At 40.8% G+C, this 16,207-nt stretch overlaps 1 protein-coding gene across 2 annotated transcripts in view; it reads right to left on the bottom strand.

Annotated features, from left to right (window-relative positions):
• Positions 1-16,207, bottom strand: part of LOC113026916 (transcription factor Maf-like) — a 52,470-nt gene that overhangs the window by 15,291 nt on the left and 20,972 nt on the right. The window contains exon 3 of one of the 2 annotated variants that reach the window (XM_026176197.1): positions 3,420-3,791. The exons of the other annotated variant lie outside the window; for it this stretch is intronic. The gene's annotated coding sequence lies outside the window, so the exon portion shown is untranslated. Of the gene's footprint in view, positions 1-3,419; positions 3,792-16,207 lie in introns of those variants that run through there. 2 annotated transcript variants of the gene reach the window in all.

Genomic DNA, 16,207 nt, shown 5'->3' with positions numbered 1-16,207 from the left:
GCTTGCAGCGACACGTGCTGCAAGTGCGCCGTATGTTGCATCTTTTCTCCTGCGCTCCCCTTTATCTGTCTGTGTGGGCTTCCTCTGCCTCTCTGTTTGTTTGTATTTGCCACTCTGCCTCTGTAGTGTGATGTCTAGGGTTGTGATTTTTATCCTCCCAACATTCTAGTAAATACTCAGACAAAATCCAGCGTGCTCCGAGGAGCCTCGGGCCACTGCAATCAATCAAGGAGAAAACAACACAAAGATGTGGCTGTTTCTGCTCCATAAAACAACCTTCAGAATAGCAGCAGCCATTCAGCGTCTGGGATGTAGAATTAATACGCTCTCGCTTTGTCCCTCTTTATTTCTCAGCCATCCTGTTTTTGAATCACTAGATCAAAAAAGAAAAAAAAGCTGTCACAAATCCAGCAGTGAGAGCTATAAACTGTATTTGTGACTGTCACTGTGTAATTTACCCAGTGGGTCCTCAGCATAACCAGCCAAGGGTCCCCGAAGAAAACCTGGTGGTGGATGAAAGCCAAAGTGAATCTGTAATGGCTCCAAACCAAGGCCGGAGCTTGAATACCGAACATATGTAATGCTACAGAAAGTCAGCAGAGTGTTTGCTGTACTTACAGCCTATAGGATCGTGGATAATGTTGTATAAATATTTGATGGTTTCCTAGCAGGGTCCTATATGGCAAGGGAGTGCAGCATTAAGGCTGACGATCAGGGAAAACTTCAAGGCATGCTTTCACACATGCAGACACATTAACGGCAATGCGCGCACACACATATATGCGATCCAGACTTCTCTGTCTGTCTGCGTCTGCATTGGGTTTCACTTTCGGCGTGTGCTTGGCTTACAGATGTTGCTCATGTCTCGCTGAGCTTGCAGTGAAAAGAGAGATTCTTTACATCTTTGAGACCACGGCCAGTTGCGCACTGCAACTTGTTATTGTTTGACAGAAACTGTAGAAAATGCTTTGATTGTATGCAGAGGCTGCAAGCATTAGAAAGCCTCTGCAAAGTTTTGATAATGCAATACAAGAAAAGTAGTTTCCTTTAGCTCTTGGTCTGCCAAAAATGGTTGTTAGGAACAGTGTTAACAAATGAGTTAACAATGACTTTTTCTTGGAGAATACGTGGCATTAAACTGCAGAACTGCGATGGCTGCCCTCTCCACAGCCCTACAAGAAACTGTCCAAATTTTTCAAGTGTGAAATGTCAACCGGCATATAATCCTAGAGTGATCAACCCTACAAGCAGAGAGACAAAGAGTGTTTTTCTCCCTCGGAGCTGTATGCAGATGGCAGTTGATATATGATATTAACCTTTGCTATTGTAAGTCCTGTCTATACCACCCCCCACTCACACACTTAGACTCACACATACATGCGTGGCATACTAATCATATTGATCCACCTCTAGAGACACTGTGTTGTTTTTCTCCCTCTTGGTCAAAATGTGCATGTGAGTTGTCAGGAAATGATGCAAAATTGTCTCATATTTTATTTAGGAAGTCAAGATATATTACAGTTGTCAGATCACTTTTTTTTCCCCTCCACGAGCATCCCAAAGTAAGTAAACCTGCCATAGGTGCAGTATATTTTACACAAATTAATTTGATAAATGTGTAAGTCCTCAAGTATTTTCCTTGGTTTAGATTGCTTGTCAGTGCAACATTTTTAGACAAATGGGCTCCTCGGTTTTAGCGTCACTCCTCTCTTTGTCTACTGAATTGTCAGTTTTAGTGAGGAGGAAAAAAAAAAGAGAGAGGGAGAAGCAGGAGGATGAGAGAGGAGGCAAAGTATAAAAACAAATTGGCACAGAGGGATAAAGTGAGATATCAAAAGAGTGGATGGTGAGGGATGAATGAAATAGAGTTTCAGACGTGCTGTGGTCTCTGAGGTCAGGGCGTATATCACTCTGCTTCTGAAACAACAACCACCACAAGAAGCATCGGGGAGCCAACCAATCTGGGCTACGGCATTGTTCACTATCTGCTGAAGGAAAAAAAAACCCAGCTTGGTCTCTCGCTCTCTCTCTCTTTCTTACACACAAACACACACACACACAATCACTCCTCACTGTTCATATCTGGAGAGAGAGAATGGAGCGTGTTCCTTATTGTCCCCTTAGTGGTGATGTGGGGGTGTGTGTTAGGGCTTGATTGTTACTGGTTTACATAAGGGTATTAAACTCTAGCATAGCACTATCTATCTGAGCCAGGCAGATATATTTGTGTTGTGGCTCCTTTATGCATTTGTTATTTCCAAAGAGGATTGGGATGCACAGTGGAAGAGAGGATAGATAGCCTGCTGATATTACCCTCTTCCTCTCTCCCTCGTTTCCTCCTTTTTCCTCTAAAAACCAAACTCTTGCCTCTTTCTGAGTGTCTGTGCATGTGTGTGCATGTGTGTGTGTTTGTGTATTGCCTCCAGAAACAAAAGCGGGTAATTAATTAAAGAGAAGTGCACTTTGGCGCCATTGTCCTGTTCAACAACTCTAACAGTGTTCAGCATAGCAGCACTCAGTGATATTACTCCTAATTATTAGCTGTTGTTTCAGTCTGAAATGGTCTCAAATTGCGGATATTTAAGCACTGTGCAGAAGCATTTAGCCGAGCCAACACGTGCAGAGAAACATACATACTTACAAGCATAGTGTACAGTATATATGTGCAAGTTACGAAACACGTTTACACCAGACTTGTACAAGCTAATTTGCTCAAGAGCACTTGCTTCAGTTACTTTCTGCTTCTCTAGTCCCCCAGCACGTTTTTCAACAAAAAACTTTATGGCTTTTCTACTACCACAGCAAATGAGCGAATGCCTTCTGGAAGGTTTTCATCCCTGCAGTACAGACTTGCTGCACTGGCTGTTTGACAGTGTCCACTTTGTGTTGGTTTTCCTTCAACTTGAAACCAGTCTGTATTAGCCTATTTCCAGGGGTTTAAAATGGGATTTGGCAGATGAGATCAGCTGTAGCAGTGCAGCATGGGAAAAATAATTGCTTAAAAAGAGAGAGAATGGAGCGTGTTCCTTATTTAATTGCTCATTAACTGGAGGTGCCCATTCTGGCCCATTTTAACCCCTGCTTGTCGCTACCCTGACCTGGATGTACTGTAATATAGTGTTTTCTATTTTTACAACATAACAACGGAGGCTTTGGAGTTGTTAAACATCAACCTAACAAAAGTAATGAAACAGATATTTCAAGGATTTTGTTTCACTGCAAAGCAATAAAACAGGTAACTGAGTCTATATTTGAGGTGACTTCCCCATCGCTATAAATAATATAACTTCTGAAATGGTGACATCCTAAACACTTTCTGAATGACTAAGTAAACATAATGTAATTGTAAGTAAATATAAACATTTATTTATGCATTTGTCAACAAAGTAAAATGTTATAAATTAAAAGAATTTGCACAATAAAGCATTGCCACTTTTGATTATTAGCTACAAACGTGTATACTTGTAAATTTTTCAAAGCAGTGTCTTGATTTCTACACTGTGGTATAGCCACTTTCATCAAAATAAAAAGGATCTGAAGCCAGTAGTATATTCTGAATGGCATCTTTAACATGCTCATCTCTTAGAAGGCAGCTGGTATTCTGAGAATTCCCAAATCTGCATGTGTCTGCGAGCTTCTGAGGATCAGGCAGGAGAGGTTAAATCAAAGTGGAGTCAATAACTTCATCCCTCCCTCCTGGTTTGCTGCGCCGTGCTACTGGGAACGCCTGCTGCTCACTCTCGGGCTCAGGAAAGAGGAGGACAGGATGGGGTTCATCACTTTCACAAACACTATAAAGGAGGGAAGAGTCGTGCCGCTAATACAGAGGATGATCTAAGTCTCGTGCACACACACAGACACAGACATTCATCTGCACACAATCACCGACAGAAGGCTTCCTCACTATGTCTGAGAATGTTAATGAGCTAAATTCTCTCTTCTTACCAACCTGAGAGCCCGAGTCCAGTCATGGCCATAGCCCCGGCTAAATCAATATCATCATCCATAATCTTTATTGTGGGATGAAACACAGCATAAATCAGCACAAAGTCTTTCACACATCGCTCTCCTTAGCAGCCTCCAATTGCATGCAGCACTCTCTTGGGCCGTTGAAGGCTTTCTTTTCAGTGCAGACAGGTTGTCTCCCAGTGTCTCGAGCCTCTGCAGCACTTGCTCATACATGCACGACACATTAGTTTGGTGGTTTTGACTCTGTTTTATCTACAGCAGATGTGAAAGGTGAGTTTAGAAAGCAATGCAGGTGTATTTTTGAAAAAAAGAAATCCTCCTCTACCTGGAGGCAACAGAGAGCAGGCCGTGGTTTAAACTGTTAAAGCTTCGATAGAAAAGCGTGAATTTAAGTAGGAAAGAAACCTCTGTGTGTACATGTCTTTGTGAGTGGTGTGTGTGTCTCTGTGTGTGTCTTCCAGTTCTGCTCTCTTTGAGTGTGAGTAATGAGGTTTAGAAAAGAAAGCTTAGCCAAATCCTCTCATCAGTCTTCACTCCTTCAATACAAAATCAGCAGGCTAATTCAATACCCAATCACAGGGCTAATAGCATCCAGCCAAGAGTAGAACCAATGAGAACTCTGCTAATGGACCTTTGGGAATAACTAGCTGGACAAAAAGTTAGTGCAAAAAAAAAAAAAAAGGGAGATGTTTTTTTTTCCTCTAAAGAAAATGTACCGTCTAACGATCTTGTCTGGTTTGCAATCGCCTGCCACCGGAGCTGAAAAGCAGAGGAAAAAAATCTCTCTTTAAACTGTTTCAGACATTTGTGTCTACTCGAGTGTGTCAGAGGGATGGATATTATGTTCCATTCAAATCAGAAACTTAAATGAAATAAGAGATATTTCTGTCATTTTCCACAGCATCTGACTTTAGTGCTTGTTTTATTTTAGAAATACAGCCTTGTTTCAGCGTCGCACAGCGCACGGTTCTACAGCATTTAACATGCAAACAGATTCACATATCCTTCCCTCATTTTTCCCACTGGAGCTGTGAATGGAGGGTGCATAAGTGCATAAGGCTGAAGGAGTGTTCCAACCATTGTAGTGTCACAAATCCCCGCATCCTGACATGCACTGAATAAACTGTCACAGGCATTATATAGTGTCTCCATAAAGCCTACCATCAAACAGTTACTACCTCCATAGCTTCAGTCCACTGCACCAACAACAGAAACAAATCACTCAGTGGTGCGTCCCAGTGTTTTCTGGTTTGTGTGTGTGACACGGTGTAAAGTGGGGTGCATACATAACTGTGTTTTCTGATATGATCATACACCATATAACCTTCTATATCTTGCTCAGCTGCAAATCCATACTGACCTCCCTTTCCCCACCTCCGTCGCTAAAAGCTTTCCAGTGTGTTTCACGGAGCATATTCAGTTTCCTGCTCCTCTGCTTTCTGTCACTGCACAGTTTTGTGCTTGGTCATTAAAAGCACACATCAGCATTCATCACATTTATTTTGGTGGTGTGATTCCAAGTCTGATTTAATGTAAGCGCTACTATCCATCACAAAGATAGATTGTCTTTATATCATAAAAACAAAAATGTTTTTATGAATGAGAAAGCTACTGGGATGAAATGTTAGTGGTGTATTTCTACTGAATACCCCATGTTGAAAAAAACAACTTTCAACCCTTTGCCATTTCTCACTGGGAAGAGGTGCAATCATAAAGTTTCAAAACTCTGCCTATTAACAAAAAACCGAATCACATCCACTTTAAATTCCACCTTCAAGGTTCTCTCACTGGTCAGCGCTGGATCTCTTCCAGCTGCGCTTTCAAGAATGGGCAGTGTTGGTCAAGTTACTTGAAAAAAGTAATCAGTATCTAATTACTGATTACTTCCCGAAAGGTAATCCTGTTACTTTACTGATTACTTATTTTCAGTAGTAATTAGTTACTTAGTTACTTTTTAAAAACATTATTTACAACCCAATTCTACTTTTTCTACATAATCCATCATACAAAATGTAATCAAATGGAAAAGTCTCTTTTTAAAACTTGTTTTATCAGTTTTAATCTTTTAACTTTATGCATCAAGCAAAAATTTAATTATATGCAACATTCTCTGACCGGAAGAAATTTGTTTAATATTTAAACCTATTTTCTGCACATTCCAGCACATAAAATAAATTTTTTTGTGTTTACACTCACTCTTTCAAATAGATGCAAGTAAAACACAGCAGAAAATAAATAAAGTCAAAGACTCCGCGGTCCTTTTGCTCTATTTTCACCAGTAAAGCAGGAGTAGGCTAGGCGGAGGTTTACCCTGGTGCAGGTGAAGAATCCGCGAGTTTCTCTGTGAATTTCCCATTACGTCGTAGCGCACTCGGCGCTTGCTTGGAAGTTTAGGGGGTTTTTTTCACTGTAAAAAGAAGTTTTCTTCCAAAGCACAACGGATGCTAATGTTTTTGTCACTTTTTATGGAATCAAACTTAAAATAAGGTCAGTACTTCCACGCTTTAAACGCTGCACGCTCATACTCTCTCCCGCACTCGATATATTATCCATTGTTGATCTGCACACAGCTGTTGTCACCAACGTTGCACTTGCTTACGTCACTGTCATGAGACATCATCAAAAAATCACGGTTTTAGTAACGCAGTAACGCAGAGTGCTGGGAAAGTAACAGTAATCTAATTACCTTTTTTGCAATAGTAATCTCTTACTTTACTTGTTACTTGAAAAAAGTAATTGGATTACATTACTGCCCATCTCTGAGAATGACCCACAGACTTGCATAACCCCCATAAGTGGTGGAGCTCCTATGGGGTGTGCAAATATTCTAAGGTTCTAACTGCAAGTTGACAGTCAGATAGATAAATACACAATGTACAACACAGTGACTGCTTAAAAAAAACACAACACTCCTCACCTTATGAGCTGGCTTCGGGCTTGGCACTATAAAACTCTTCACTAAACTCTGCTTTTTGGTCTCGGATCATAGATAGAAACCCAACTCCAACCAGCGGTAATCCTTGACAAGAAAGGAGAGGTTTCATCTGCAAGTTTGAAGTCTACGGTGAATTTAAAAACAAGAAGGCAAGTGGTCAGAGCTTCCACTGAGCAGTGTAAAAATAAGAGTTGCACTGAAAGTAGCACTTTAATCTTTCATATTGTTATTATCAGTGATGGGAATAACAGCGTTACAAATGGCGTTACTTTTTTCAGTAACGACTAATCTAACTAATTACTATTCCAATCGTTACAACGCCGTTACCGTTACTAACAAGAAAATGCTGTGTGGTCGCGTTACTATTTTTCAACAAACAGACGGTTGAAGCTGTGTTCATATCAGTTGCACGGAAGTAGCTGTAAGTAATCTGGGCGCTACAGCTTTAAGCAGCTGCGCGCGCTCCCGTGTGCGGCAATCACTTTCTGCCCGACGATCACTTTCGAGCACAGGGGCAAAACAATCCCATGAGTGCTGCTGTTTGACTGAGGAAGAATAAAGTAGTCGTGGTAAGCCAATCACATGACCACTTCAAGATGACAAAGCAACAAGGTGATATAAACCAGTTTTTAAATTGTGTTGATAGGCCACGTAAAACCAGAGTCATGATAAACAATATATGCATGTTTTTCCTGAATACTTTTGTCACGTTTACTGTCTAAGGACAGTGCTAGCAAGCACTCTCTGCTTATGAGCAAAAAACCCCCAGCCCTGTCATGTTGGTGGAAAAATGTACCATGTCGATCAATCAAAACAATGATATGGCAACATGACATTTGGTTGTTTAGAAAGAGGGGGAAGTTTTAGGAGTGATGGCGAGAGAGAGAGAGCAGAAAAAAACAGAGAGCGAGTTTTGAGATGTGAGAGATTTGTGACGTTTAGCGTGTTTGGAGTGTGTAGTTAATGTGTTGTCTTGTGTAGTTAGTGTGTAGTGTTGTGGATAGTTTTGTGTTGTGTGTCAGAACAATGAGGCGACTGCTGTCTCCAGGTAGAAAAAGGAGTGATACACCTGCTGCAGTGATCGACCTGCAGGTATCAGGCTGTGATGTTCTCCTTTATAGTGGTCAGAAATTATTTTTTTGGAGTGGCACAAATAATTTGTGTGGCATCTTATTGAATGCAGAACAGCTGGTTGTTCTGTAAATAGTTTGAAATGGTTACTTAAAAAAGGGTAAAAGGTGGCTGCAAATAACTTTGTTTGCAAAACTTGTGCATATGATTTGGCAATTTATATTTGCATTTAAAGTTATGAAATATGATTCATTAAATGTGTTTGTGGTTGTTACAGTAAAAAAACTTTTCTACTTGGAATTTATGGGGTTTTTTTTTCTGATTTTAGAACAATTGTGTTAATACAGTTTGTCAAAATGAGAACATAACTGTAAATTCAGACACGCGAGGTTGTGCTGAAAAGGATGATACCAAACAAGGCAAAGTAAATAGTTTTTAACAGTGAAATGTTGAGGTAAAATCAAAAGTAGTGAAAAATGGCCAATTATAACCTGGACCCCAGAGGGTTACATTTAAAAAAAAAAAAGTAACGCAATAGTTACTTTTCCAATAATTAATTACTTTTAGAATCCTGTAACTTTTTTGAAGAAGTAACTAGTAACTATAAATTAATCACTTTTTCAAAATAACTTGCCCAACACTGGTTATTATATACATTCTTTAAATTGGGCCCCCAGGCCCCGGAGAAGTCCTGTGTTGAAACATCTTCTTAACGATGCTCAAAAGACCAAAGTGCAATCGAGCAACATTTGCATTTTGACTTGCAACATGTTTTGGCTGTAGAGTAGCACTCTGGGTTATGTAAAAGATCACTTACTATTTGAGGAGGCCAGGCTATTTTAGAGAATCTGTACCATGAAAAATAATTTCCGCACTTCAGAGAAAAACCATAACAACCTTGAAGCACTAAACATCACACGCTAATGATATACTGTACAACGGCGTGAGGGTATGTGAAGAGGAAATTCCCTTTAATCTTCTTCACGGCTACATCATCTTTTATTGGTGGACAAAGTGAATCTCAGCCTCCAGCCCCAGTCCCATAGAAATGACAATTGATTTGCAGGTTATTTCCTGCTTCCTGTGAGCTAATTGAAATAAAGTGGGACGGTAAGCTCAGGCTCTGCAGCATATATCAATACTGCAGTTGTACAGCAGAGAGAGTCTCATGCCTACTGCTGTGCCTTAACCAGTCCCTCAGAATACTTGTTTCCTTATTTAGTCCTTCAGCATCTAAGTGCTTACTTCTTTTGCATTAGCCTCCTATTTAAAATCTGTGGTTAAGCAAGCAAGATGAACCAGAATGAACACTTAGATAAGCAAATGGTGTCAATATCTATATATTTTTTTGTTATTATACTGTTTACTTTGTGAAAATGGTCACACAAGTGTCACACTGTCTCAGTGTAATATCATGAATATTATTTAGTAATTAATACAATACATTTGATATTTGTTATATTAAAGTTCAAGATTACGTATATATAATAGTGAATGCATTTGATTACATCCCATAGAAGAGAATTATGAGTATTTGTGCCGATCACAGAGTCAGATATATTCCTTTACACACACACACACACACACACACACACACACACACACACACACACACTAGTAACGCCTTTTCCCATCAATTTAATTATGGTGAGCCCACTATAGATAAATATAAAGTATCCAGCAGTGCACATCTGTCCAGGCGTATGTACAGCAGGAGAAGGGAAAAGAAACAACTCGTTGCGCATGTCTGGAAGGCAACCGAGGAATAAGTGTTGACGTGTGTGCATGCCTGTATGTGCAAGCTCAGGAGCCACGTTTTATTTAGTTATAATGTCCCAGCTGTCGTGAGCATCTGGATGTTACACAGATTAAACTGGTAAGTGTATGAAATCAGATGTACAGTAGCCTTCAGTGTCTTTGCTGTCAGATAAACAACCAGAGGAATTTATCCCAGACAACAATTTAGACAAAACAAAACAAAAACCATGCACAGCTTCACAGCCTGAAATTTTACATGATCCAAGTCTTATTTTTTCTTTTACAGACTGTATTCATTTTGAAACTGCTTTTTGTTTTTAAAGGCATTTAGATATAAACTGCTTTTTTGTTGCTTTCTGACACACGCTGTATTTAAGCATGGATTTCCCTAAATCACATTACAGAATATCTTTGAGAAATCTGCCTTTCAGACTACTTTAATTCCATTTACATTTAAATGCCTTTTAACAACAGTTCCTTTTCTTCCACTGCTTTTCCCTCCAACCACAGTAATGATTTCAGCCAACGTCTTCCAATGGTCTAATCTAACTCTCGTTAGACTGCAAGATACACTGAATCATCATTAAACCAATCTGCATATTACCTGTGCTGCTACACTTAGCTATGAATCTCATTTGAATCTTATTTAAATTCCTCCTATGAATCTCAATTAAACAGAGATTCAAACAAACAAGCGCAGCATCTAAAATAACACAGACACACACAGACACACAAACACTGCACCTGCTGTTATCATTGCTGTTGTTTTAAATGTGTTCAGTTTAATTAATTTGTTTTGATACTCAAGACAAATCCTTTACAAATCCTCATGTGGTAATTAACAATTATCGCACATTTAATAAGCATACTGAGATAATGAAACAATTAGAGAAACAAGCCGTTTAAAGGCTGGAGCTGCGCTTTGAACTAGTGTATATGCTTTAATTGTCGTTCGGTGCCTTCCGACTTCAGTAAGCTAGCAGATCTTAAATGTACTCAGAGCTTACAAATCAAACACCCTTCAAAGCAGAATAACAAACCAACAATGTATTACTTGTAGAAAATGTGAGCTTTCAGCACTGCTGTAATATGAAAACGTCTCCACACACACTTTACCTTTGTCTCTGGTGTTATCACAGGGGCCAATTAGCAGGCCCCAGCTTTCTGCTCAGGCATGTGTCAGGGGACCTATAGGGAGCCCGCGAGGCTGCAAGAGGCCTCAGGGTAGCAGAGGAATTATCACTCTTTTCATCTCTCCGTCTCTCACACATCCTTGCATACAGACTTATCTGCTGTTTGTTTGGTGCGAGCGTGTTCCCTTTCATTCTTTCCTTTCCTCTGTCGTTTTCTTGCTGCACAAGCTCCCAGAACAGCGAACAAAGGACGATCCTGAATAATATAGAGCACACGAAGCTAATTTACTCGACTAAGGTGGCCGAACTGGACGAGGTTCAATAAACATATGCATAACCTCGACATACGTGCGCACCAGTCGATGCATACTCATAACCTTTGATCCCTCTGAACTATAGACTGTTTGTAGGCCAACTTTGTGTCTGTGTGCGCATTTTTAGGCAACAGAAAGGCAAAGTCATCACAATACATGCTGATTAAAATCCATGTTGCACTCTGTATCGTGACTATTAGTGATGGAGTGCTCAGGGAGACCTAACAGATTGCTGGAGCACGTGCTGAGCTGTGTGTGTGTGTGTGTGTCTCTCTCTCTCTCTGTTTGTTACCATGTGTTTGTTCTTGCTGAGAGTTTTATCCTTATCACACTCTTTCCCACCCCCTCATCTTTCTTTCTATCCTCAGCCCTATGTGGCCCCCTACTGAGTGGCTGGTAGGTGGCTTACACACACACACACACACACACACACACACACACACACACACACACACACACAAAGACAAAAACAGACAGTAAGCCCTCCACAGGCTGCATATAGCTGTAGATCCCTCTCTCTACTCCACACCACGGGGAAGGGAGAAGAAGGGAGTGACAGGAAAAGAAGAAGAGGAAGAGTGTGTGTGTGTGTGTGTGTGTGTGTGTGTGTGTGTGTGTGTGTGTGTGTGTGTGTGTGTGTGTGTGTGTGTGTGTGTGTGTGTGTGTGTGTTGGAGTGGGGTTTCCACTCATTGTGCAGAACAGAATGAGTGGACACCTGTCCTCTGTCAAGCCTCCATCTACCTGTCTGCCACACTGTGGGCTGTAAATCTTTCTTTCTGGCATGCGGGTGAAAACTGAGTCAGTGCAACCAGCTGAATGCTGCTGAACAAGAGTGAAACTTCCATCTCAGAGGAATAATTAAGATGCTTCATAAAATATAAAAAATTGTTCAAAGTGCATTTAAAAATTTTTGGCTGTTTTATTTTTTGCCCATTCGATGTTATTTTTTTCTTTGTGTGTGCCTATTTTTGTGTGTGACACTGGCAGGGAAAGAGACAGCAGAGTGGAGGCAGTAGATAAGATAAGCGTTCTTTATTTCTGACAGAGTCATTTAGCTGTGGATGAAGAGAAGAGAGGAGGAGAAGACGGCGAGGAGAGAGTTATAGTTATGGAGCTGTCGGAGGTTCGGGAGTGTTGAATGAAATGAGGTCCGGAGGAGCAGAGGGAAACAAAGGTGGAGAGAGAGAAATCGGGAGGCTCCTACATGACCTTGCAGTGAGAGAAACAAACTGAAGAGGAGAACCGGTTTCCTCTAAATCATGTGTTGTGCTGTGTTTTCCCCTCTTACTGTTACTCAATTAACATGTCAGCCTACATGCCAGTTGCTGAATCTCCCTTCTCCTCGGCCCACATCCCTGAATCACTTTCCCTTTCTCTTTTATTTCAGTGACTAAGGGGTGCACCTGTGTTTTAGTGCTCAACTGCATCACACTCACACAGTGTGTCACACACACTCATACACACTTCTGGAAAATGTTTCTTTGTCATATATTTGCTTGTACTGAGGCATCAAACTGTCAGAGGCCTCCTGTCATTTCAGCTATTTGCTTCTTTCCCCTCCTGTTACTCATATGAAGAAAAGTATTTATTTTCATTTATCAAAGCCTTTTACCCCAGAGAGAGAAAAAACTGCAGCATCTGCAATACTGTGTGTGTGTGTGTGTATGTGCACATGTGCATGTGTGTCAGGGGGTTGTGGAGCAATGCTGGAGGTTATTATGAAGAGACTGAAATGCGACAGGAGATTCCTCTGATTGGGAATAAAACACCATCATATCTATTTAAATAAACCCCACTGCGACCTCATTTGCACACACTCACACACACTAAAAATAAAGGGGCATATACGGAACGACACAGGAACGTAAAGGCATCCACTGAAGCATACACAAACGCGCACAAAAGTGCAGAAGCTGGCAAATCTATGCATGTAAACAAACACAAGAGCAAATTCACAAAGGGATTTGTAGTAATTAAATTGCAATGATCGCCCTATTTTAGCTTTCACTTTGAAGATGAAAATATAGTGTTCGAGCAGAGACGTGAAGAAAAACAGTCCTAATAGAACATGAAACGAACATCTAATTATTCAAAGGAGATTAGTTACTGTAGGAATAACACAACAAAAATAAGATAAACAAATAAAAAGGTTTAATGCAAACACTCTGCAGAATAACGCAGAAGAGTGCTTCAGAGCTCCGCGAATGAACCTAAAGTTTGACCATTTGTGAGCTAGGCTCTGACGTGAACCTGCTGACCTTTGACCTCTGGCTGACGAGAGGCACAGAACATGCATTTAACTTGTGACAGTGTAGGTTCTTTAATAAACAGCATGCATCGCTGCAGAAATGGGCAACTGCATGTGTATGTCACCAAAACACGAGTCATCTGAAAGGAGAGCTGTGTGCATGTGCGCACGTGTGTGTGTGCGCGTGTGTGTGTGTGTGTGCGTGCACATATTTGACAGTGAATATGGAGAGGAGGAACAGTGATGTATGTTGGGTCTGCCGTTTGAGACTGCAGATGTTCACCCCAGGTGGTCTGACGCTAATAACGTTCCACTCTTTACAAGCCCTTTAATTCACTCGAGATAAAACCACATAAAATATACAGTATAGGATACACTGCTGCACCTATCCGGATCAGGGAAACACGGTCAGAGATGCAAGTTTGAACTTCCCTTACATTCATTTATTTCTTTATTACGCACTGATTATGAATAAAGCGCCTCTAAGACTTCACACGGAGGTATATAAGAGGTAAATAACCTCTGAGAAGACAAAGAGGTCACTAGCACTTTCACATAGTAGCGTTTGAATGTAAAAAGAGGGCAGTGGAGAGGTGGTGGTTTATATAGGTAGGACAATATGTTCAAACGTGCCAAAAGTGAGCGTGCTTGTGCCTCTCTAGCCCGTTGGCTCCTCCTTCCCTTGCGTCTCCTCCCCTTTTTGTACTCAAATGTGTCTCAACCTTGAACCAGAGCAGATGAGGAAGACGAAGAGAGTGAGAAAGCGGTCAGCACTCTTCCTATGTCACACGAGTATGCTCGAGTGTGTGCGCGTGCGTGTGTGTGTGTGGATTTATATGTATATGATGTGAAATGTGGAGGATGTTGGTGTTTAAAGCACAAGAAATCCCCTGCACATGCTAATCCTTCCGCCTACGTTCAGTCATTTTATTAATATATATTTGAAAAAACACACACACACACACACACACACACACAAACATTATGGTATAAAACCACGGTAATATAAACATATTAAAAGGCATTTCTGCCAAAACTAGAAAACAAGTCAAAGAGAATGAAGCGACTCACATATCTGTCCTCTGCTTTGGAAGATTTTAGTATGCTTCACAGTCTTTGGCAATACTTTACTTACTGCACAAGTACAAACACACGCACACCCCCAAACACACACTCAGTGTTGACTTTGTATTCTGGTACAGTTAATGTGTACACAGATTATTTTTCTCCCCAGAAGAGCTACTTTTGTCGCAGGAACCAGCTTTCAGAATCACTCTACTGGTAAAGCCACAGACAGCAGGGCCCTCCCTGCCTCTGTTGAATGCAGCGTTAACACATACACACAAACGCACACTATACCATAGAGGTCTTTCTGCACAGTACACAAACAGGCAGTTGATTTGAAAAAGTTGTAACTCTTTAAACAACAAAAACATAGTCACACACTCACACACAGCAACTGCTGAATCCTAATCTTCTGCTGCAACACTCACTCTGTAGCAGGAAACCTGACAGACTCAACTGACTCTCAATGGTCACATTGTAAAGACTTTAGCCAATTAGCGATTGCTGTCTTTAATGAATGAGAGCTCCGACTGTCGGCAGAGAAACCACAGCTTGTCTCCTCTCTTCTTCTCCTCTCCTATCTTCAGCCCATTAAAAGAGGGCTGTTTCTTCTTTTATTTTGTTTTGTCATGAATCTTTAATCAGCCTTTTCAAGTGAGTGCGCAGGCTGACTGTCAGCATAGCGCTGACCCTTGCTGCTGAAACACACTTTCTGATGTAACTTATACAGATGCTACGCAGCTTAGAGCACATTCACATCCAGGAACAGACCTAAGCTTGAGCTTATGTGCACAATTTCTATAAGGTGAGGTCACAAAGATGTAAAAATCAAAGCATGCCAAAGTTTTAACTATAAGAGAATTTCCACTTATGCGCTGACAACAATAAAGCATGCTGTAGTATAGTTTGGTACCTGGAGTAGCTAGTCTCCTGCTTAGGCTGGGAAGAAATCCATCAGCAGTGAACGAAATGGGTGAACTGACAGTTCTGCGTTCGTGCTCTCTGAATCTCTTTCTCTGTCATGACACTATTGCATTTGCTCGTGCAGGCATGCACACAGCTGCACACATGAACACAAATAAATAAAGCAGTGCAGTCAGGTCAGAATTACAGTAAACCCCACAAACAACTACCATCTGCCTCTTTGTCTCTGCCTGTATGAGTCAATGAGCCTCACTGGCAAGAGTTTATACAACGCCCGAACACAAAAACATTCAATGCTGTTAAAGAAATGAAAGAGGAAAATCTCTGTGAAGTGGTACAGGCGATCCATTATTCCTCTGCCTCTCTCTTATCACTCTCTTGTTTCCGCTTTACCCAACTCTGTCCCTCCTTCGCTCGCTGTAAATGAGTGATTTATCAGCCTTAATTGCTGGCAGTGGTTCGTGTGGTCATGTGACCACAACATGACAGCATGTGATAAATACACCCTTAAGATTAGGCCCTGCGTTGCAAACAGAAACATGCACTGCTTGCATTGCATCTAGAGAGGGACAGAGTGTGTTTTGATAGTGACAAAAATAGAAATGGTCTAATAAAAGCACCACTTAACAATAAATAAATAAATATATTTAAAAAAACCCTAAATCTTTGCTCCTCTTTTGCTTTAAAATGCCATAATAAAAGACATTTATCAAAGTGATACAAAGGGCAAAAGGGAAATTTGTGCAATCAGCATTGACAGCCCACACATCTTTATTGTTTTAAAGTGTT

The sequence above is a fragment of the Astatotilapia calliptera genome, chromosome 7, assembly GCF_900246225.1.
Source record: "Astatotilapia calliptera chromosome 7, fAstCal1.2, whole genome shotgun sequence".
Classification (NCBI taxonomy): Eukaryota; Metazoa; Chordata; class Actinopteri; order Cichliformes; family Cichlidae; genus Astatotilapia; species Astatotilapia calliptera.
This window is presented reverse-complemented; position numbering and strand designations above follow the sequence as displayed.